We start from the raw sequence: 22,572 nt of genomic DNA on the forward strand, positions 1-22,572 counted from the left end.
ATTTTCATCGTTCCTTGCAGAACATCGTCGTTCATCACGGATCACCAAAATGAGCATCCTGATAAAACATTCAGTAAAATCATTGTCGGTTGTACTGCAATAATGCACAAAGTAGCAGCTATGTTATCAAAAATATTGCAATCAAGATTCTGTGCATTGGCACAATGTTGCAGAAACACTGCAGCGAGGAACCCGGACATTGTAACAATGTTGCAGAAACAGTGAATCAAAGATTCGGGTGTCGCAGCAATGCTGGAGAAATATTGCGGCAGAGAAACGGGACACACTACAACAATGTTGCGAAAACTTTGCACAAATATTGCAGCAATATTGCAGTTTCGATGATGTACTGAGAGAAATTTAGAATTAACATAACAGGATGTATTGTAACGTTTCGGGAAAGCTGCTACAATATTTCTGATATATTTCAGACCTTGTTAGATTTCGAACCTTTGATGTTAGGTTTGGTTTGGTTAGCGATGCTTGCTGCAGGTTTGGAATCCATCGGGAAATCAGTTCTGTTTTCATAGTTTCTTGCAGAATATCGCTGTGAATCACAAAACCCCGAAATGAGACTTTGTACCGAAAACAACAGTGCATTATCCCCGGTTGGCTAGATCGGATGGCTCGGTGCAACGCGATTAGCAGCTAACAAGGCAAGACGAGGAACACCTTCGAAACTCTCAAACTATTCCCCAGATGGGGGCCTTCCTTTAGAGTCGTGGCAGCAACGGCTTAGTTCGCTTCTCTACTTTTGCCGTTGGTACTGTTGCTGTGGTGATACGCCATGTTTGTACGCAAAATCAGACCAAGATCTTAGATTTCTCAGGGGAATCTCTCGCCGCAGTATCGACGCCTATTTTCAATTCCAAGGCATATCCTCAGTACTTTGCTTCGAGCTTTTTCACTGATTTCTGTGCGATTCACGCCTCATTCACCATTTTAACGTAAAAAAAAAAAATTAATCTGGGAAATTTCGACTGTTTTATAATGATTTTCGAATGGTTTCAATTTCCATATTCCCAAATGAGAAAGTCCCAGCTGCAGAATGAATGATCGTATTGTAAATTTTTTTTATTATTACCGGGTTGTGAAATCCTTTTTGTACCTATGAATTCTGAACATGATTTAACATTTAGCAATGATGAAAATTTAAATCTGGATACTGCCAATTTTTTATTTCGATTGTATACAAAACAACATTTTTTCAATTCAAAATTGAGCGTCTGCAAAACAATTCTCCATGACTTTGACTGTTTCCGTTTTTGGAACTGGATTTTTGAAAGTAAGTTAATGATTCGGAAAAATTAGTATCCAAAACGAATATGTACAGTTGGGATATAAATACAAGAATAAAAATATTTCTAACCTAAGTAAGAATAATTTCTGAAAAGAAAATTCATGAAAATTGAAAATGACGGAACGAGCGCTTTGTGGAATAAAAAATAAAAATTTTACGATCATTCATTCCAACTGTGGCTTTTGATTCTAAACGAAATAGATACACCGTTTTGGAATTTCGTAATCATTTTGGTATTCTAGATTCATGAGTGATTCAAGCGTGTAATTTACACATTAGAATCATTTAGATTTTAGAAATTTTCCCTAAAATATTCCCCAGCTTTGATCCTACTGGGGGAAAATACAAGGGTCTGTGAATGGTTACATAAAAAAAAAAAAAAAATGGCAGAGCACAATTGTGAGTTTTGAGCAAATTTGAAGGGATGCAACGGTGATTTTGCGAGTGATCAAAAACAGGAGGTGAATGACGAAATGGCGAAATTAAACCTGAGAACGACTCGGAGGCGTGGAAAAGAAGAAGAAGAAGAAGAAGAAGAAGAAGAAGTTGCGGGAGTCGCGGAGATTTCGGGTGATTCTGGGATGCAGAGGGGCAGTCGAGGGCGTTTGGGTGCCCGGGCAGCAATCACGTCGCTAGAGAACTCCGGGCACGTCGCTTCCTTCCATCTCCTTGTACCTAAAGTCAAGATTGCAGGACGCCTGCGCAACGTCCTCGGGGAACCCCGCTGCTGCGAAATCGTCACTCCTAGGATTTTTGTATTTCATATGTCGCTTAAAGGAGTATTCCGGTCTAGAGGTTTGGATTTCAGGCTTGCAAGCTTGCGGTTGAATTTTTGTGAAAAAAAAAATAAAAAAATGAAAATTGTAAAAACCATAGGTCTTTACAGACGGCCGTGACAAAAAAAAAAAAAAAAAAACCGGTTGAGGTGGTTGACACGATTCTAGTACTTCCATTCGTCCGGATCAGAAGAAGAACGATCTTTCTTGATTAGTAAGAATGTCGTTATATCCCGTATCAAGACGAGAAGAAAAAAACAATTCACAAAAACGGCAACTGTTTGAAGGCTGAATTAATATTTTTTTGCTTTGTTTTTCGATGTTTAGCAATTTTTTTAAATAGCTGTAATAATAATTTCCCAATATCCGTGGTAGGGGCTGTTGAGGGATGTATACTGAAGATTCATACCAAATTTCAAGTCAATCTATTCGATAGAACTCGAGATTTTATGTCAACCAGGTCGAAAAATGTAGTATTGAGGTAAACGTATTCAACGTTAATGCGGTTAAAGTTTTGACCTTTGTTTTGACGGTTATTTCTGTATCAGCTGAAATGGGAATTTTTCTTACCGTTGATCGCCGATTCCAAAAAAATTTTAAAAGATGTAGCTATAATAATGTGAAAAAAAAACAATGTGTTTTCCCAAATATCTAGATCAAAATACCCCCATAATATTTACGTGCTATGCGTCATGAATAACTTGAATTCAAAAGCGTAAGTGACAAAATTTGCGCTAAGAGAAAAATTTTATTCGTTGAATTTTTCTCAAGAAAATATCGTATTAGCAGTACTGATATAATTAAGGCTTTTTGAATACACCAAATTATCATCTATTTTAAATAAAATTTATTCAAATTAAGTTAAAAACACCCAAAGCGAAAGAATTTTCTTTGAATCAAGCGAGCATTTTGAGGTTTCAAAGAGTGCTGATTATTTGAATAGCGCTAATACAATATTCCGATTAATTGGTAGTCTTTTCAGTTTCCAAGATTAAGTGAGGTTGAAGGTGGCGATGTATGTCTACTAATGCATTTTTGAGAAAAATCGTTTTGAAATTTTACAAAGGTCTAGAAAGTTATTAAGCCATAACAAAGCAAAACAATCACCTCACATTCGAAAAACTAAACGACTGTAAAGTTATTATAAAATTTTGAGTTGGTAGTTTTTTAAACATCTCGTTGCGTACGATAACTTCAAACTCATGGAATCATGATTTTTAATATTTTCAATCACATAAACCTGCAAGTTTCAATTTTTATTTTTATAAGATTTTATGATCTTGTTAAAAAGTGTGCGGAGAAAACTCTAATCAATAATTTGAAAGTTTAGAATACTACAAAAACGAAAACGAAAGATGCGTTGATCTAATTGTGAGTTTGACATGGAAACTTGTATAAATTTTGTACATAATCTTCAAACTCAGAGCCAATTTACACAATGCTCGGGTTACGTCAGAACTTTCACTTCCTCTTCAATTTTTCCTGTCAACAGTTCCGAAAACTCAGTGTTTTTCAAATAGCTTCTTGGAATGTTTTTCAGAGCATAATCTTTCGAGCAAATTGATGTTTGAAAGAAACTTGTAATTTCACAACTTGTATTTATTCGATTCTCCGATACTTTGGATGTCATTATTAAACACGCGAGGATCCAATCTGTGATATTATCATTCGAACTTTTAAAAAAATTGCAATCATTCATTTCTATTGAGTTAGTATGAACGCATAATAAGTTTTGAGTTGCATTCTTGAGGGATTTTATTGCCAAATTTTTCAGAAGCCAGGTTTTCGCTCGTATTATTTCTGTGAATAAATTCATCTAGTTTTTACAGCTCAGGGCGTGTGAAAATCCGCGAGAAAATGATTTACGGGGCGACCGTCATTTGTTCAGGAAATTTGTACCCATTTCATTAGGGGATGTACTGCCGTTGTCTTTTATTACAAAGAGAGAGAGAGAGAGAGAGAGAGAGAGAGAGAGAGAAAGCACCACCAGTCTCTGATTCCCCTATCGCAGTGTCGCAGTTGCGTTATAGCCCGCCTCGCAAATTAGCGACAGGGTTGCGAAAACTTTGGGGAATAAACTCAGGGCCGTAAAAACTTATTCACCATCCAACACCTCGGTGAATTTTCGCTTGCGAACGGAGAGAAAAGTCATAAGCATACTTTGACTAGGATGTGAAGGTGAATAGAGAATCTCCAGATTGGCCTGCTGCGTCGCAAGAAATCTCTGACGACATTTATTTGCAGGGTGGCATGATAAAAGTGCTTAGGTCACACAAACTAAACATTCAGGACAACCGACGAATCATTCCCAATTTCACAAATATAGACAGAATTTTCGTAAAAAATCAGAGTTTTTGTGGAAATCAGTGAACAGAATTGAATTGTAAAGAGAGAAGTTGAAATATTTAGCCCAGTTGTGTGAGGAAAATTGACAAAAATTGATTCGTGTCGAATCAGAGGAAATCAAGTTTCATTGCAATATTATTAATGGGGTTGGAATAAAGTCATAAGTAGGCAGTAGTGATTACTAGGGTCGGGAAGTAATGAGAATGATGTGAAGAAACGGAAAGATTTAGTATCAAAAATAGGTAACGGTGGGAAACTTAACCTAACCTAAACTAACCTAACCTAACACTTTTAGTCACAGTGAAATGCTCAACGTCCCAACTCAAAAATTTTTATCTCCTAACCTTATCACAGTTTATTTACAACTTCAAATGTTTTTTGTTACTTTGTAGAACATATGGAAACATCTAATTTGATAGTTTTTCTCGATTTCACATCAGCCATATCGGATCTGCCATCTTGGATTTAGAAATTATCAAATTATGACTTCAGATTCGTGATCAATGACCCCAAAACTCCCCGAGAAACAAAACGCAGGCCGAAATATCGAGTTGAAAAATTTGTGACTGAAAGGAGTGATAGTCGGAACAAGCTGGCTGTTTAATCGAAGCTGTTCAAAACACACATCGAAACAGAACTTTGTTTGAACACGCTTCTCACTTCTATTTCAAATTTATATTGGGACTATTTGGACTTGTGACGGACACTTTTGTAAACCTTGAGTATCACCGACTTCTAAAATCTATGAAGCATTCTCTTTGGTAGGTGAATGCCCGTGGGAATTTTGAAGCATATTACGAACCAAAAAATGATTACCGATACAAGCAAAGTTTTATAGTTTCGTCTTGCGATTTTTTATTTCGTATTTAGAGAACTGATTTACGATTTGCCTGTTACACAGATTTTCTCTTGGAACTCCGAGAAGCTTACCGGTAAAGAAAAAAAAAAAAATTGGAAGCTTGAAGACGAAAAACGTGACTAGAAACTAATTAAGGATATATTGAGGAAATTCCAGGATTCAGGTGAAAGTGCCGAGAGATGTAAGACAGAGCAATAATATTCGTCGTCTGATAATTTAGTCTCTCAAGATTCGTCAATTGACGATTTCATCCGACTTGATGTAATTAATCGAGCGCTTGAGTTACTTGCGTTTTCGCGTAACGGTTCAACTTGAAGTTCCTGTCTTCCCATAATTCGCAGCGCGGCTCTGAGTCGTGTAAACCGCCAGAGGTCTTCCTTGCAAAACATACTGCTCTTGGCAATTTTGCAAAGGAAGAGTCACCATTGCACTGCCCAGGGTTGTAAACTTGATTAAACGCCTAGATATGAGGGATTCTTCGTCAACTCGGCCACTTTTTTCTCGACCATCTCAGATCTGCCCCATAATTGGTTATATCAAAGTACTACTAAAAGATACTCTATGTGAATTTTTTCAGATTTTTTAATTCATTATTTGAGAAATTGCCGTTTTTTTTTCAAATGAATATATTTCGGAAACTTGAAGTGACTGAAAAAAAATCACTCTACATAAAAGTTGTAGTTTTTTGTTATTTTTCGAGAGGAATTTTTGAAAAAATTTTTACGTTCCGGTACCGCTGATTTTTTACCAAAGAAGGAAGAAATTTTTTTTTTATTCAAAAAGGACCCTTTTTTTTGCTGAAAAAATTAAGGAGTCTTCCAATATGTGTGACAATATCGCCAAAAAATCGCCAGAGTGGCACGGATCGAGGTTCTAGGGTAAAAAAAATGCAGCCACACAAATTAATTTTTTCATACCGGAACCTCGACCGAATTTCTGTAACTTCATTTTTTTTACCCTAGGACTTCGATCCGTGCCACTCTGGTGATTTTTTGGCGATATTGTCACTCATATTGGAAGACTCTGTAATTTTTTCAATAAAAAAAAATAATTTCTTCCTTCTTTGGTAAAAAATCAGCGTTACCGGAGCGTACAAATTTTTTCAAAAATTCCTCTCGAAAGCCAACAAAAAACTACAACTTTTACGCAGAGTCATTTTTTTTCATTTACTTCAAGTTTCCGAGATATATTCATTTGAAAAAAACGGCAATTTCTCAAATAATGAATTAAAAAATCTGAAAAAATTCACATACAATACCTTTTAGTATTACTTTGATATAACCAATTATGGGGCAGATATGAGATGGTCGAAAAGAAAGTGGCCGAGTTGACGGAGAATCGATCATATACAAGCAGCACTGCTGAGCCAAGTGTACATCCACCGTTATTCGTCTCTAATTTTGTAAGCTATCGCCTATTGGACGGTCAACAAAGAAGCTCAAGCTTTGGTCAAGCTCGCCGAATGAAAAACTGATTGTGATGAAAATGATCCGTAGATTTTAGGGTTTTCAGATTGAAAGCAAGGTTTTTTGATTTTTTTTTTTTTTGGTTTTACGTCAAAAATAAGTGTCATTTTTAAAATATCGCTTTCAGTATTTGCAATTTTTCTATTCAAATAACACATTGAGAATGTATTTTTTCAAAAAATATTTACCATTTAACCGCATTCAATGTAATACATACTTGATCTTGAAACCACTTTGTGAAGAATTTAATACTCTGCAAACTGTCCGTAAATTTTGATTTAAAATTGTTAGTTTAGTCACTGAAATGAATGTTTGAATAAAATTGATTTTAAAGACTAAAAACTGGTGACACGTTTAAACTACGAAATTTGCTTCAGACATTTTTACATGAAATCAAATTAGTTGACAATCCGATATTTCGATTGTTTTTTTTTCTGAACACGGTAATTTAATAATTTTCACATAGAATCAACTTCCAGGCCACCACTTATGTCTTGAATCGTTTTTGAACTATAGATTTCACTCAATGAAAACTTTTGCAGAGAATTTAATTTAATTTTGTTACAAAATGCAATTAATAGGTGACTATCAAGAAAAGCAACAACTTTTTCTCTATCTCATATGAATGGAAAAACTACGAAACTCGGAAGTGACTTTTCAAAATTGCATTTGAAATATTCTTGAACGAGGATTTTTTTCCTTCATCCGACGTGTCCTTTAGATTCGAAAGAAAAATGTAATGTTGCTTTCAAACGATTCACTTTGATATACACTGTCGAAAAATTTCACTGAAAAATTTTACACGACTTAAGACAAGAACGTCACTTTTCTTGACTGATTTCGGGCCCGTTCGGATTCACAAAAAATTTGTTAAATTTCCAATTCAAAAATTTTTAGTAACCCGTATTTTAGACGTTGAATTACTCGAAATCTATTCTAAGTTCGGAACATTTTTCTATGCATACTACAAAAAAAAAAAAAAACGTCTTCATCTGATTCAGGCTATTACAAATCACGCGCTCGTCGTTCGGTCATTCGAAAAAGTCATTGATCTGTAATTTCAGAATGGCATTGAAGGAATTACATATGCAAAATATGAGTCCATTTTAAGGCTGAATAAATTTAAGTAAGTTACATAACAAAAAATATTTCTTAAGAATATTGGATCGTTACGAGTGAAACGAGATCAAAACGAGTAAATTTAGTTTTCATGGTATTATTTTTACCCCGTTTGAATTTATATGTGAGAAAGTTTGTCGGAATGTCGTGAGATTGATCCTGTGATACGAATGGAAGGATTCAAAAATTGAGACTGGATTACGGCGACGGAATTGTAGGGTGAGAAATATACCGGAATAGCGGAATTACGTGAAAAAAAGGGGGGAAAAAACGTTCTACACGAATCGGTACAGGGGTAGAAAATCGTATTTAAATTCTCGAGATTCGGCCCCTAATCCTTTAACGCGCTAAGCTCCTTTTTCGGCGCGATTGTTCGTTTTTCCACCGCCATGCCGCCCCGAGTATATTCTCAAAGGACCGGATCCAGTAAGCGCATTTCCCTCCTGCAAGTGACGCCCCAATCCCCGTGTAGGTACCGTCTTCCATCTTACGTTCCTTCCCGAAGCATCTTACCGCAGACTCGAGACGCATTTTACTGCGTTCTACGTTTCTGTAGACTCTTGCCACTTCGAGACTGAGATAACAATGAGGGATGACGTTAAGTTGGGTTGAAACTTCATTCGGTTTTTCCGTTTTCCACCGAAGACGGAAGCTGTGTCTTCATTTTAGCCATTTCTGCCAGTATAACGAGCTGGTTCAACTATTCGTCGATAACGGAAAGCTTACGATATTGGAAAAACATGAGCAGTACGATATTGCAACGTCAATTGCAACAAGGTATAAAATGTGTGGCAGCGCGTCAAATTCGGGTTCTCGTATTACGGTAATTGTTTGTTTAATCATTACGACGATATTGCAAGTGTGAAATAGAGAATATCAAAATGTTTCTTCAAGTGCACGCAGCATTGTATAAATATTTATGCCATGTATCCGCAATGTATCAAATTTCTGTTGAATATTTTTAACTGGCTAAAATACATTGCTACGATATTTTTGGAATATGTAAACTTTCGCAAATTCACATTGCTGCAATATTTCGAAATATCAAAAACTTTGTAAGGTTCTAGCGTTGTACCTGAAATGCTACAAATCTTGGGAAATAATATTGCTGCAATGTTTCTGGAACATTTCAAACGTTTCAAATTTCCGTTGGCACAAAGTATCAGAAATACTTCGAACTTTACAAAGTTACGTTCCGGCAATGTTTCTGAGGATTTCATATCTCCCAATATCATTTTACTTCAATGGATATGCAATGTTTTAAACTTCACAAAGTTCAATTCCCACAATGTTTCTGAAATATGCCAAACGTTGCAAAGTTACGTTGCTACAATGCATCGGAAATATCTTGAACTTGACAAAGTTACATTGTTGCAACATTTCTGAGGACTTCATACTTCGTAAAGCCATTTTGCTTCAACGAATATGCAATATCTTGAACTTCACAAAGTTTGATTCCCGAAATATTTCTGGATTATTTTAAAAGTGGCAGAGTTACGTTGCTACAACGCGTCGGAAATATTTCGAACTTTACAAAGTTACATTGCTGCCATGTTTCCGGGGACTTCGTACTTCGCAATGTCATTTTTCGCAATGTATAGATGCAATATTTCAAATTTGACAAAGTTCAATTCCCGCCATGTTTCTGAAATATTTCCCAAGGTACAATGTTACGTTGATAAAATGTATCCAAAATATTTCGAACTGTACAAAGTTATATTGATGCAATTTTTCTGAGAACTTCGTACTTCACAAAGTCATTTTGTCCCAACAAGTATGTAATATTTTAAAGTTTACAAAGTTCAATTCCTACAATGCTTCTACAACATTTCTCACCTTGAGAAGTGACGTTGTTGCGATGTATTTAAAGTATTGGAAAGTGCGCAAAATGACGTTGAATCAATGCTTCTGACATATTTTCAACCCTGAAAAGTTACGCTGCCACAATGCTTCTGCGATATTGCATGCTGCACGAGAAAATTTGTCGTCATTTTTGATGAAAATGCAAATTCTGAGTATTTCCGGCGGCGTCAAGTTACCCGGAGCTTGAAAGTGAGTTTTAAAGAGTAAATTGTAACGCAGCATGCACAGAAGTAGACAGCAATGAAGCTCAGCCCCCGAATGGTAATATTTTCGTATCTCAAGAGCTGGAGTTGAATTTTCAAGTACAGCGTCGCAATTACATCGGATCAGGGAGGAATATTTCACCCCCTTTCCAGACTCAGGTCTCGAATGCTGCAACCCCCAGAAGATTATTAACGGGCAATTTGCTGCGTCTGCTGCTGACTGTATTGTCTCTCTTCTCTTCCTCGCTTCCTTCGCAGCCTCAGTCTTTGCCATTCTGCTTCCCACTCTTCTTGCATCCTTTAGATTCCTCTTTTCTTTGTCTCGCCGTCTTGCAGCCAGCAATGGTCTCCGCGTTTTGCACCAAAGATATCCCCGGCACTGTCAGTCAGCAGCATTCGTACTCCTCGCGGTCGCCGCGTCATTATCCTCTTCCCTCTTCTCCTCATTAATGATATTGCTCTGCGTGTTTATCGGGGCGCGAATTCAGGGGAAATAGAAGGTGAGGTGAGCGGAAAACCAAGGAGAAAGATACCGAGAAGATACGTGAGAATGGCTCAGCCTCCAGACATGACTCGCTGATGAGAAATCTGATTTGTTTTACTCTTTGTGCAGCGGAAAGTCCCGACGAGATAGGACGAATATATCCATCAGGGGGGGGGGGGGGAATGAATTTTCACTCGAAAGCTTGTGTGGAATTATTCAAAGAGAATATCAACACCTCGAAACCAGTTTCGAACATGAAAACCTACCTTTTAATGTTGCCAGATTTTATGCCAGTCTCAGGTATCCTCACACAACTACCTTTTCCACACGTATGTTGTAAACTTCATTACAGTATTTAAAATAAATTAAGTATTCCTGCAGCGACGATCAATTATTATCATCATTATTTTTTTATTCTAATAAACTTCATTCATGTGAAAAATTGATCTCGGCACGTTTTCTGTCTAGCTAGAAATTGATACGTCACATCAGTATGGTTCAAAAATATTTGAAAAATGATTCATTAACATAGAATAAGCTACTTAATCGCTATAAAAAATTAGATTTTGTAAATTTCTGGAAGTAAACCTCATTCAATTCGGATTGATTAAACGATACACTTCGTTTGTTTGAAAATTGATTCAAAGATATGATTGTCTTTTTGGAATTATTATAAATTTAAATTAAGAAGCTTTTAATTTCTATTTCGTTCGAGGGGCCGATTTCCTATGCAGCTGGATCAACTTTGGTCACGTTTAAAGCTTTTGTTTTATCATATAACCATTTCGGAAAATTGATATTTCGTGACATGATACAAAGTGCTACATACCGTTGGATGTGGAGTATCGATTTAAAAGGCGAATATCTCTTACCTGTAACAAAAACGACGAAACCCAAATTAAGCAAGTTTGAGAAACTGGTTAATTTAACTTGACAGCTTACATAATTATAAACTACAAAAATTTTGTTTCGGAATTGTTCGGATACTTCGTATAACTTTCACACCAAATACATTCATGCTCTTCAATCGGTAACGATCAAATTCGAAAACGCACTTCGGCGAATCGTATTATTCGCATAAATGAGAACCTGAACGAGATCTTTTTCCATACTTTAATACCTTACGAGGTTACCGAATTTTCGTGTCTGAAAATCCTAACCTCCTTATGATAGAAAAATCATTTCCACTCTTGAATATATCGCTAAAAATTTGCTTCGCCTGACAACTTTTTGCAATATTTTGATCCCTGACAAGGTTTAGAGAAAAAAAAACTCCTTACTTTAACAAATTCTGTCTTTTCGAAGATCAGTTTTCCTGCTAGATCCTTTGTACCAAGTACGATCTCGCACGTGTTTCTCATTCTCATCACGTCACTGAGCCAATTGGAAACTTTGCAAGCATAAGGACACTCTCCGCATACTTCGGACATACCAAAATACGATTTTTTATCCTTTGCCATCGGTTCCATGGCCAAACTGCCTTAATATTATTGAGCGGACGGGCAGTTGTGCGGTTAGTGGAGAACACATGTGTGCGAGCTTGCGAAAGGACGGTGAGGGGGAAGGGAAGTAAGCTCGCGGTAAAGCGGTTGTAGCGTATGCTTTAAGCCAGTTAGTCGGGGGTATTTAGTAGGGAATTTGGCGGTCCCAAAGATGTACATTATACCACGACCCGCCTGTAGCGGCGGCGAATGGAATTTCAGGTAAATTTAATAAGAAGACTCTCCGGTAATGAGCTCCGCCCAGTGCATGCCGGAACTGAAACCAGCAGTGCCGATTTACGCCTCCCTTTGTCCCGCTACGGCTTTCAGGAATTTGTTTTCCACTTCAGCCCCCAGAATCTCCTTATACGCCTATCCCTGAACGAATTTATACTGCAACATGCACGATTGAGCACGAATCCTCGTCACTTTTCAATGTCAACCCCTTTTTTCCTTCACTGATCGAATTCTGTTTACCAGCTACTCTTCCGGAACTGATAGTATTTTTGTTTCTCTTTATTTTGTTCTTTTCGTTAATTTTGATTTCTGACTTATGATTGTAACGAAACTTGACTTCCGGATTAAAAAATTGTTCACAATTTATTCGTTGCTGTTCTATTTGTTCTTGAGGCTAGCACTTATAGCAAAAAACTTGTTTGTAAAATCCATGAAAATGGAACTTTTTTATTACGAATGTCAATAGCCTTACAGGAAAACCATACTTTGTTGTAATAAAGTGAAAAATAAGGGTATTTTTGGATTTGCCAAAGAATGATGTCATTTTATTCTTACAAGTGATTTGAATTTTTCGTTTTGACCTTTCGGGGTGATTTGATACAACACTGACCTTTTCCAGTTTTGGAAATCCGCGGGATGGAACTCAACTGTTTCGAAAATGATTGGATATATTTTAAGCTCGTAGCTTCGTAAAACGTGTATTGACATGATGCAATTTTCAATATTAGATAAATTCATCAAATTTTGGACTGACCAAACATTGATCATTTATATAATGCATTCAGGGTAGTTGGAATTTTGCTCAAATAAAATTCTTTAATTTTTCTCTCCCTTTACCCTCTAAAAATTTCAGCATTCCTTGAATTTTTGTCATCGAACTTGCGTAATGTTAAGCAACTTCAATAACCGTAAGCTCTAGAAATTGTATATGAAAGAGAAGAAAAAAACATGATTGAAAACATGATTGAATGATAATTGAACGATGTTACTTCCAGAAACTACGACATTTAACTGAATTCACGACGCATCGTCAGGGCTTCAAAATGATTGTAGAAAAAATTAAATTTCTGCTAGTAGAATAATGGTATGATTCCCTGAGTTGTTCCTGACCTCCTGACTGACAAAATTCTTCAACTATTCCAGTTTTATTTGATGAATTGTTAACGTCCGTACCTTTTACCCGATTTAAAAAATGGGAAAAATGTTATTGAATCCCGCTAAATATATGGTAGATATTTGAAATTGATGTGTCTCTAGATAATCTCTGTTTCTGAGGTTGAAAATAAAAATTTCTCGATGTATAGAAACATTGTATGAAAAGTAAACGAATCCCGGTCAATGTTTGGGACAGATTTGTTCTTTGGGTAATCCTTGTTTTTGAGGTTAGGAATAACAATGTCTCGATGTTTGGAAACATTGTACAAAGAGTAAATGGATCCCGGTCAATACTCGAGACAAATTTGTTCGCTGAGCAATCCCTGTTGTTGAGGTTAGGAAGAAAATTGTTTCGATGTATGGAAAAGTTGTATAAAAAGTAAATGAATCCCGGTCAATGCTTGAGACAGATTTGTTCTCTGGGTAATCCTCGTTTTTGAGGTTAGGAATAACAATGTCTGGATGTGTGGAAACATTGTGTAAAGAGTGAATGGATCCCGATCAATACTCGAGACAAATTTGTTCGCTGGGCAATCCCTGTTTTTGAGGTTAGGAAGAAAATTGTTTCGATATATGGAATAATTGTATAAAGAGTAAACGAATCCCGGTCAATGTTCAAGATAGATTTGTTCTCTGGGATGTGAGGCGTGCAGAAAATGTCCAAGTAAGTTTGGTATGGCGAAAAATGTCGAAGTGGCTCAAAAACCAGTTGGGATAAAGAAAAGGTCAATGGGTAGGTCTATGGTCGGTGAGGAGGCGAGAGCTTTATACATCGAGGGGGGCAACGGTTATCGCAAAAGCCGCGGTCCACCTAATTCCGGACTTTTATGGTCTGGCCGGGGGTTTTGCGGGGTTCTCGTTGATGGGCCATCGGGTCTAGTTTCAGGTCAGGCCGCGGGTCCCCGGCGATTTCTTTTACGCACGGGACTTTATACTTTACATTTTGACGGGGTTCGTCGTCTCGTGTGCGAATCGAAAAATTCCACCTTACTTCCGCGTTTCTCAATACCTCGTGATCCGAATTGTTTGCTGCTACAGCAAAATAAGGACGCTGTAATGTTCTTATCAACATGTGATGTTTCTCCAACCCTGCACCGTCTCTTACCTTCGCAATCCGCAACGACAAACTGATGCCCCCGACCTCCTGTAAGTCCCCGAAGCTAACGCCGTTCCCATTGCTCCGCCATTGCAGAAGGTACAAAGTAAACAAGATGGAGCTTACCGCAGCTTATCCCGTCTGGATGCAACAAGCTACACCTTCCACCGCCGCTTTATCTCCACTCTCTCTCTCTCTCTCTCTCTCTCTCTCTCTTGCTCATTGTATGTATGTACTCGCTTATATACACAGCTCATGTATATACCCAGTCAGATCTCTTTGCGAGTCTTCAGCGACGCCAGAAAATGTACCATTACAGATGGTACAGTTTATCCACACAATGTTTGGACAATTATTCGAATCGTCGTAAAGGGAAAATTCCTTCAATTTAAAAACCGATTGTTTACCAGAGAAACGAATATTTCAGTGACACGCAGTTTTGTTTACACCCATTTTATTGTTTCTCAAATTGACGTTAAATAGAGATTGACATACTTGAAGAAGTCAAAATGGTTGGCGATGGATTCAGCTCGTATGATCGTTGATCAGAAGTTTTTGGAATTTGGTATGAATATTGTAGAAAGTCATGATTTTCGCGGAAGACAACGATATTTTTTACTACATCTGTCTTTTATGTTTCTGAGGGATGAACAAAGTTTGTTCTCACAAATGTAGTACACTTAAAAATCGACGAATAATTTATCATGTTTGATGACAGAATGTTGTTAGTTTCGTAAGTCATTTGTTTTTAGTCGTAATAATGATGACTCATTATTTAATGTTAGGTTCACAAACATGTCATAATTTTTTATTAGACCTGTCTAGTATCGCAGATTGTAATATAAGCTATTCGCTAAACTATCCACAGAAACTTACGACCTGTACCAATTTTAACCAACGCAGTTTGAACGTAGTTGTGGATACACAAACGAACGAAATATAATGCAAACCTCAAACCTTAACCTCAAATACTTGAAACTGAATGTTATGTAATATTTTAAGTATCGAATACCAACTTAATCTGTCATGATTCTGTCTATTCGTCATCAATTGAATTCATTTGAACCACAAGTGCCAAGTATTATTAGAACACGTGAAAAATTACCTAGTTATACAAAACGACTAATTCATCACAAACAGAAAAAAAACTCGTGACAAACCTGAATGTGTAAAAAAAAAAAAAAAAAAAAAAAAAAAAACGGACAAAATTATTTTTTTTCATCTTATGTAACTACAAATTGACTATTTTCGGACATTTTCCTTTACTTGTACTGTGAGATCTTGCTTCTTTCCAAATTTCATAATTCTAGTTGACGGGAAGTATCCTATAAATTTTGATGAGCGAGTTTGCAGATATCAAAATATGTAACATAAATGGCCATATCTTTTGATTGTGTTCGCTTGAAGGTTTGAGTTTTTTACACGCCAAAAGGATCGCAGACCTTAGTATTTGATATTAATTTCAACATGAAACCCCTGCCCGTTCCCAAAAAAAGGGTCTTGACAGACGCCCAGTCGGACGAACTGACAACGAAGTGATCCTACAAGGGTTCAGTTTTTTCTTTTTGAGGTCCGGAACCCTAGAAAAGACAAAAAAAAATTTTTAAAAAAGATTATATCTGACTAATGACACGAGCTGCAAACCACACTGACGAGATTTTCTCGACCGGTGATATTCAGCCGAGTCTTTCAACCCTCGCGGTGAAGTTGATGTAAATTCTGCGAGCCCCGTATCTCAGCCATCGCTCCGGTCCCTCTGCTTGAGCAAAGGCTGTTTCCGTTAAACAATACCGGAGACCGTGTGTCTTGGTTGGCAGCTTATTTCACGCTGGCAGTCACTGCCACGTTGTTAGTCTGTACCATTGAGCTACCCTTGCCTCTTGGCTTCGGGACGCCCCGGAAACCCGCATTGTGTCACTAGACGCGATCAGAAGACGACTGTCACATCGTGGCGAGAGGGTCTCGGCTTCACTTGCGTGATATAATGAGCTGCGTTACTTGAACCGTTGTTCAGATTCGTTGGAAACTCGCCCTCCAAAATGTAACGAAACCCGTATCCCAAAACAAACCACTGCATCTGTTCCCTTTGGGACTTGTTGTTTATCATAAAACCCGCGCCGCGAGAAGAATTCGAAACAGTTTTGAATAAACGATTTTTTTATTCACACCTCGCATGTCGGTTTTTTTCTGAAATTTGATTCTATATTCGTTTGTTTTTTTTTTTTTTTTTTTGTTTTTTTTTATCACTTTTTTTTTCTTCCTGTTTGACAAGTCCTACAGATTCACTGAATCGCTTTTCAATAATTTTGTAACGACGTAGTCGTATTTCGAGTATTTATCAAATTATTGTACTCGTTTTCGTATTACTCGTTATTGTTATATGAAGAAGGCAAAAGAAAATGAACAAAAATAAAAAAAACAACAACCTAACGACTCCAACGGAATACGAGAAAAAAAAAAAAAAAACAAATTACAAGCTCCTAATATTTTCAACAATTATGACGGCTCAAGACATGAAGTAAAGGACCTTGTATAATTGTTTTAAATACAATGAAGCTGCAAGAGGAAGGGAAAAAATACACTTGTGTCCAAAAACAGTAATGCATATATATACAATAGTCGTAAACAAAGAAGCACGCGTTTCGATGAACGGCGAGTTAAGTACATACCTGCCCGAAGTGGGGCGGGTTTTTAGCCAGGGTTCAGTGAAGACGGGTCGCCCCCTTCATTTGACAGTATGTAAAAAGCTAGAGAGAGAGAGAGAGAGAGAGAGAATAAAGGGAGGTTGAGTTCCAGCGGAGGTCGTCCGGATTTTTTACCCTCCATCGTTTTTCTATTTTTTTCTTTTGTTCATTATTGTTTTTTTTTTTATTCTTGCTTTTAGGGGGGTTAGTTTGTATGCGCGTTTCATACCTCTTCAGAGCCCTCTCGGGGTGAAGTGAACGTTGGCGATAAGGGCGTGGTGAAAGAGCACGAAGGGCGGAGAACGACGACGACGGAGAAATAAAATAATTAAACGGAAAGAGATTCTGGGCCACCCCAACCGCATGACGTTCACCCTCTTCAAAAGTTAATCGCAGCAATCTACACCGATATGATGTACATACATATCAAACCGCCCGAGAAGTTCCGTAGCCTCCATGCGTGCTAGCATTTGCAGTTCAAGGTTTATTCAATTGAAAGACAAAAGGAAAAATACGGTAAAAATAATCCTCAACTTTCATTCAAGTTTAACATAAGCTTTTTTAAAAACGTCATCACGTCGTAAACCACAAATCAACGATGATTTTTCTCTTTCGGTGTACTATATGTCATGATTTTTTGATATCGATTGAAAAAATGCGAATGGGACAGTGCTTCAATGTTTTACGAATCCAACTGCCAGTAATACAGTTTTTTATGTCATAGATCATAAGCCGAGGTTGAAACTCCAGACAATCGGACATGAAGTTTTTGTTCTCTCAATGTGTAAACCATTCTACTTTAAAAAAAATATAATTCACAAAAGGCGCTGGAGGTTGTACGTTTTCTTTTTCTGAGGAGAAGAATCTGCTTGTCTAACTGCCGATAAAACAGTTCTTCGTATTTCGTGAGGCATAAATCGCGGTTGACTATCTATAAAACCAAGCAGTCGTAATTTTCTTCTCTCAGGATATACATTTCGACTTCTCTTGACATCGATTCAAGAACTTGGGCAAGAGACTGCAGTTCAATTTGCGAAGCATCTTCTTTAGCAACCGCCGGTAAAACAGGAAAATATCCATTCTGCGAGGGTGTTGAGCAAACCAGAGTCGAATATGTGGATTCAACGAGTAATCCTCGGTGTTTGTGGTTTGTTGGCTTAGGGGTTGATATACATGTACAACATATATACACAGCTGGAGTATGTGGATAACACAGAAACAACGAAGGACCGTAAGGTTTAATTATTATTAAACACGAGGGATTCGAAACGTGTGCAGCATAGAGCAGAGAGCCCATTGGATGGCGCATGTTTTATTCAGACGGCAATGCGGTAAAGAGCCTTGATAGGTGGCTTGCGGTACGTGTGGCAGAGGGTAGCGATGCGATAAGGGATGAGGAAGAGAAGGAGTAGAAAGACGAGGAAAAGAGCCTCGTGTCCGCAGGAGGAACGTGAGATTTTGATGACAGGCAAATCAATTTCGACGAACGGGAAAAGAGGACTTCTCCGTCTTTACCATCCCTTCCAAAATTTTCAAATTTATTTCCGAATCTCATCACGTAGAGATTAAAAGATTCCCGCCCATTTTTGTAAAACTTATTCATTCTCATCTTCGGTATATCCTGAAATTCCTCCTGATAAAAGGATTCGTGAACCATGATGAAGGAATTTGATCATGTCTATACAGCTTGAATAATATATATATTTTTTGATCATTACCCGACGAATTGCGATGTGGCAGTAATTAGTCATTTGATTGAAATGTATCACCAGCTCAAACAAGACCGATTCTTAATTTTCACCATATCGACGCGGTCTTGAACTACTTATCAAATTGTTTCCAATCGAAAGTAGAAAATGCGCGGGACTGTGAGTGAAAAATTTCCGTAACGACAAGAACACAGCGAGTGCAGCCTCACAATCTCCGGGTTTCACTGGTCCGTAAAAAAGCTCCACCTATGCAAATGACGGCTCTTTATGAATGGCCGGGCTGTGGCAGCGTGACAACGAGCATCTAGACGTGTCTTTGGTGTTTCAGAGCGGTGTGAATAAGCGGTAAGAAAGGAGGCGGGAAGGGCGAGCTTCGAGGAAGAGCTGTAAGGGCGTCGGAAAGTGGGTAGGCAGGCATTCTCGGCCTTAAGGGAGGGTTTTTGAGTTGGTGAAGAGCAGCAGCGCCCCTCCTCGCCTCGACCCAGCATCCGCGTTGAGTTATGTGGAGGAGCAAAGAGAAGCAAGCACACGGGAAGTGCAAAGGATAAAAGGTTCCTCGACGTTCGAGCTTTTTTGAGTTGTTCAAGGTGTGAAGAGTGCGGCTGATCCTCGCCACCCTTCCCCAACTCAGATTCAAACTAAATGAAACCCCGAAATGAGTCGGCCTTGAATTCGTGGCTGTCTGGTTTTAGCAAAAATAATTTTACCCCCCGTTCAACCCTTGATTTCAGAGGTCTCAGAGGTTCGTCAAAATGAAACTAAGTCAGCCGGATTTTTTTGGATCGAATGCTTTGAACATCTCACCCACGTGAGATTCTCCAGCTTTACACGTCTAAATTATATTTTCGCGTAATTATACATTCTGTCAAAAACGGGAGATGAATAAGATAACCCGTCGTTTTTTCGTACTTTGTTTAGTATCTGTAAAATTTCCGATTCCGTGAGATTTCAGTCCCCTGGATCTAGATCGTATCACCCTCACCAAGTGAACTGCAATGTTCGCGAAACGTCGACAACAATTCGTATCGAAATTAGTAACGTTATCGTAACGATTCATGCCAAGGAAAAACCGTTATTTCTCGATTTCGGAATTATCCGAAATTCAGTAAAGTGCAATAAAACAAAACACACTCATGTTTCGTAACCTTAGTCTTTTTAAAATCATTGTAAAATTTAAAAAATTCTGATTTTTCCTCCAATGTTTCGTTACGATAACGTCATGGAAGCCAAGTCTTACTTATTATGATTTTTCATATAAAATCGGGAAAACATTTGATATTTTTATAATATTCTTACTAATAAAACATTGTCTTTTGTTCTTCATAGGGTGATTTGGGGAGAGATGGCCGTATGTAAAAGACGTCCCATAGTGCAGTTTCTCATGTAGTTTGCTGTATCGGATTATACACTGGGCCATCTCTTACCTATGGCCATCTCACCTGGAATGACCCTACTTGTTTTTTATAATAATGAAAGATGTTTTCAATTAACAAAACCAGTCCTCTGGCATATAAAGTCAGTTCCCTATAGCGATTTTTCATATAATCGCAAAAAAAAGGATATCACTGGATAAACGATCTGATCCTTTATAGCACACAGTTCAGGTCGTCCGTATTCTCTTACTGAACCAGTTTTCTTAGCGATTTAGAGAAAAAAAAGTTCGCAGACTGAATCGATATGAAAATATCCCGTTAGTAGAGAGATGCCTATAATGAAGTTTCTCCTCTGAAGCGAGAGAACTTTTCCAACTTCTTTTTTCTAGATTCGACCCCGTTCATCAACTACCAGAAGCCCGGTTGTTGCTGTTGTTGGTGTTGTTGTTTTTTTTTTTTTTTTTCTTCAAAGATTTTGGTGCATATTTAACCAAGTGCGAACATTGTTTTTATTTTCAGTTCTCCTGACAAGCTCAGTTTTCTCGACACTTCGATCAATAAAGCTCGATCGAAAAATCTAATAATAAATTCTCGAACACATCTCGTAACAATCAATTTTTCGGCATTCCTCAGTAATGACGTACAGTTTTGGAAAAAACCAATTGAAGATTATTTACAATCAACAGACAGCGATACGCGCGATGTTTGCACCGTCAGGGGTTGCATCCCTTATTTTCTGGGGGCCAACTTCAGGGATGTTCAGAACTTCAGCTTCCGTTATACCAAATATTGTTAAAAATGAATGAAAATCGTTGACGCAGACCTTGGATAGTTTCCTCGTCAGTATAACTGAAAAACTTGAATTCAGGATCGAACTTGATCGATCGAAGCTTCGTGATATTGACACGGGAATTTTCGTCGTTCGAGCTTTCATCAATACGAACGCTCATGCGGGTTGAGAAAGCCTCCCGTGCACTCGACCGCGCGTTATGAAATTGCATATTATGCAATGGTACGGGAGATTAGAAAAATTGAAGCGTGAAAAAACTTTGGGCTTCAACAGGCTACTGCGCATGGTAACGGTTATCGCTTAGGTGACTGGCGGATTTCACGTACCGTTTAGCGCACTTTTATTCCATTAAAGGGATACGGGGATCGGCGCGTAGATCCCGGGGATAAGAATGAATCTCGGGAAGTCAGGGAGGATGAGAGGTTTGGGGAGAGTTGGCTTTGGTTGATGTACTTCCTGTCTTTTATTGCCGATAGCGCGAGAGAGAAGAAAGAAAATTGCCGATGCTTCCGGATAATGGACACTTGTACGATTCGGTGTATCTGATAGCAAGTCTCTCGTTTTGCCACCCCTGAATTCGAGGGGAAGTCGCGCTCATCTTTTCGCTGACTCATCAAAAACGCTGAGTTTGCATCACCGAATGCCATTTCCCAGACGTGACTCGAATTAAACGGATCGGAGTTATCATTTTCTATTGGTCTATGTAAATCACGAAGCAGAATAAGAAAAAAAAATGGATAGTTTACCCTCCAAGTAAAATAATAAGAAAAATTAAACTCGGTTTACATAATCTTGACTGAAAAAAGAACCCACTGGATTGAAGCATTGATTGTCAAACCATACAGGACCCTGCTGAATCCTTGGGGAAACTAGCTCCCGGTCGAATTGGCTGGACGTTCAGTATGTTATAGTACATATCCTCTCGATCAAAAGTTCTCATAGGCACAAGTCCCAAAAATCAATAATTTCCGAGACACAAGCTTGGGAATAAAGGTGTCCAGATTTTTTGATATCTATGGACTTGGTGATGTTCGTGAATTATAAAGCTTCAAGGGGACTTGAAATCTAAAAAATCACACAAAAAAAGCTCGGTTGATTTTCAAAGATAGGCGGTAAGCTGTGATCGATTGCATCAATGCATTGATTCCATCCGTGAACTCGCTGGTTTATTGGAAAGGAGGTGCAACGTTGGATTTCGCGTGAAGAACGAGACTTTCCAACTCTGGCAACAGTCAAGTTGTTCTGTTTTTCATGCATGTGCGGAGTTTCTGTGAATCGGCTGTGCAGTTTTCGAGCGATATATTTGATTTAAAGTCCCCCTCGAAGCTTTGCAATTCGCGCGATCCATTGATAAAAAAAATTCCATACACCCTCCTTCCGAAACTACTAATTCTTGCGACTTGTGTCCGTGAGCATTTCTGCTTGGGAGGATACATGTACGTATAACATAGTGAAAATTCAGCCAATTCGACCGAAAGCCAATGTCCATAAGGATTCTGTGGATTCCTTTCCAAAGTTCACCCACTTTATCAGTCGTCTACTTCTACATACCCCCTGAATCTCTGTTCCCTTCAATTACCGCATCAGTCGTGAAATGTTTCAATTGGTTAACTAACCTGTCGAATACAGGC

At 38.0% G+C, this 22,572-nt stretch overlaps 1 protein-coding gene across 12 annotated transcripts in view; it reads right to left on the minus strand.

The window, feature by feature from the left end:
- The window catches only part of LOC124297845 (CUGBP Elav-like family member 2), a 374,143-nt gene that overhangs the window by 147,018 nt on the left and 204,553 nt on the right, over positions 1–22,572 (minus strand). The window lies entirely within an intron of this gene.

Source organism: Neodiprion virginianus, chromosome 2, assembly GCF_021901495.1.
Source record: "Neodiprion virginianus isolate iyNeoVirg1 chromosome 2, iyNeoVirg1.1, whole genome shotgun sequence".
Taxonomy (NCBI): Eukaryota; Metazoa; Arthropoda; class Insecta; order Hymenoptera; family Diprionidae; genus Neodiprion; species Neodiprion virginianus.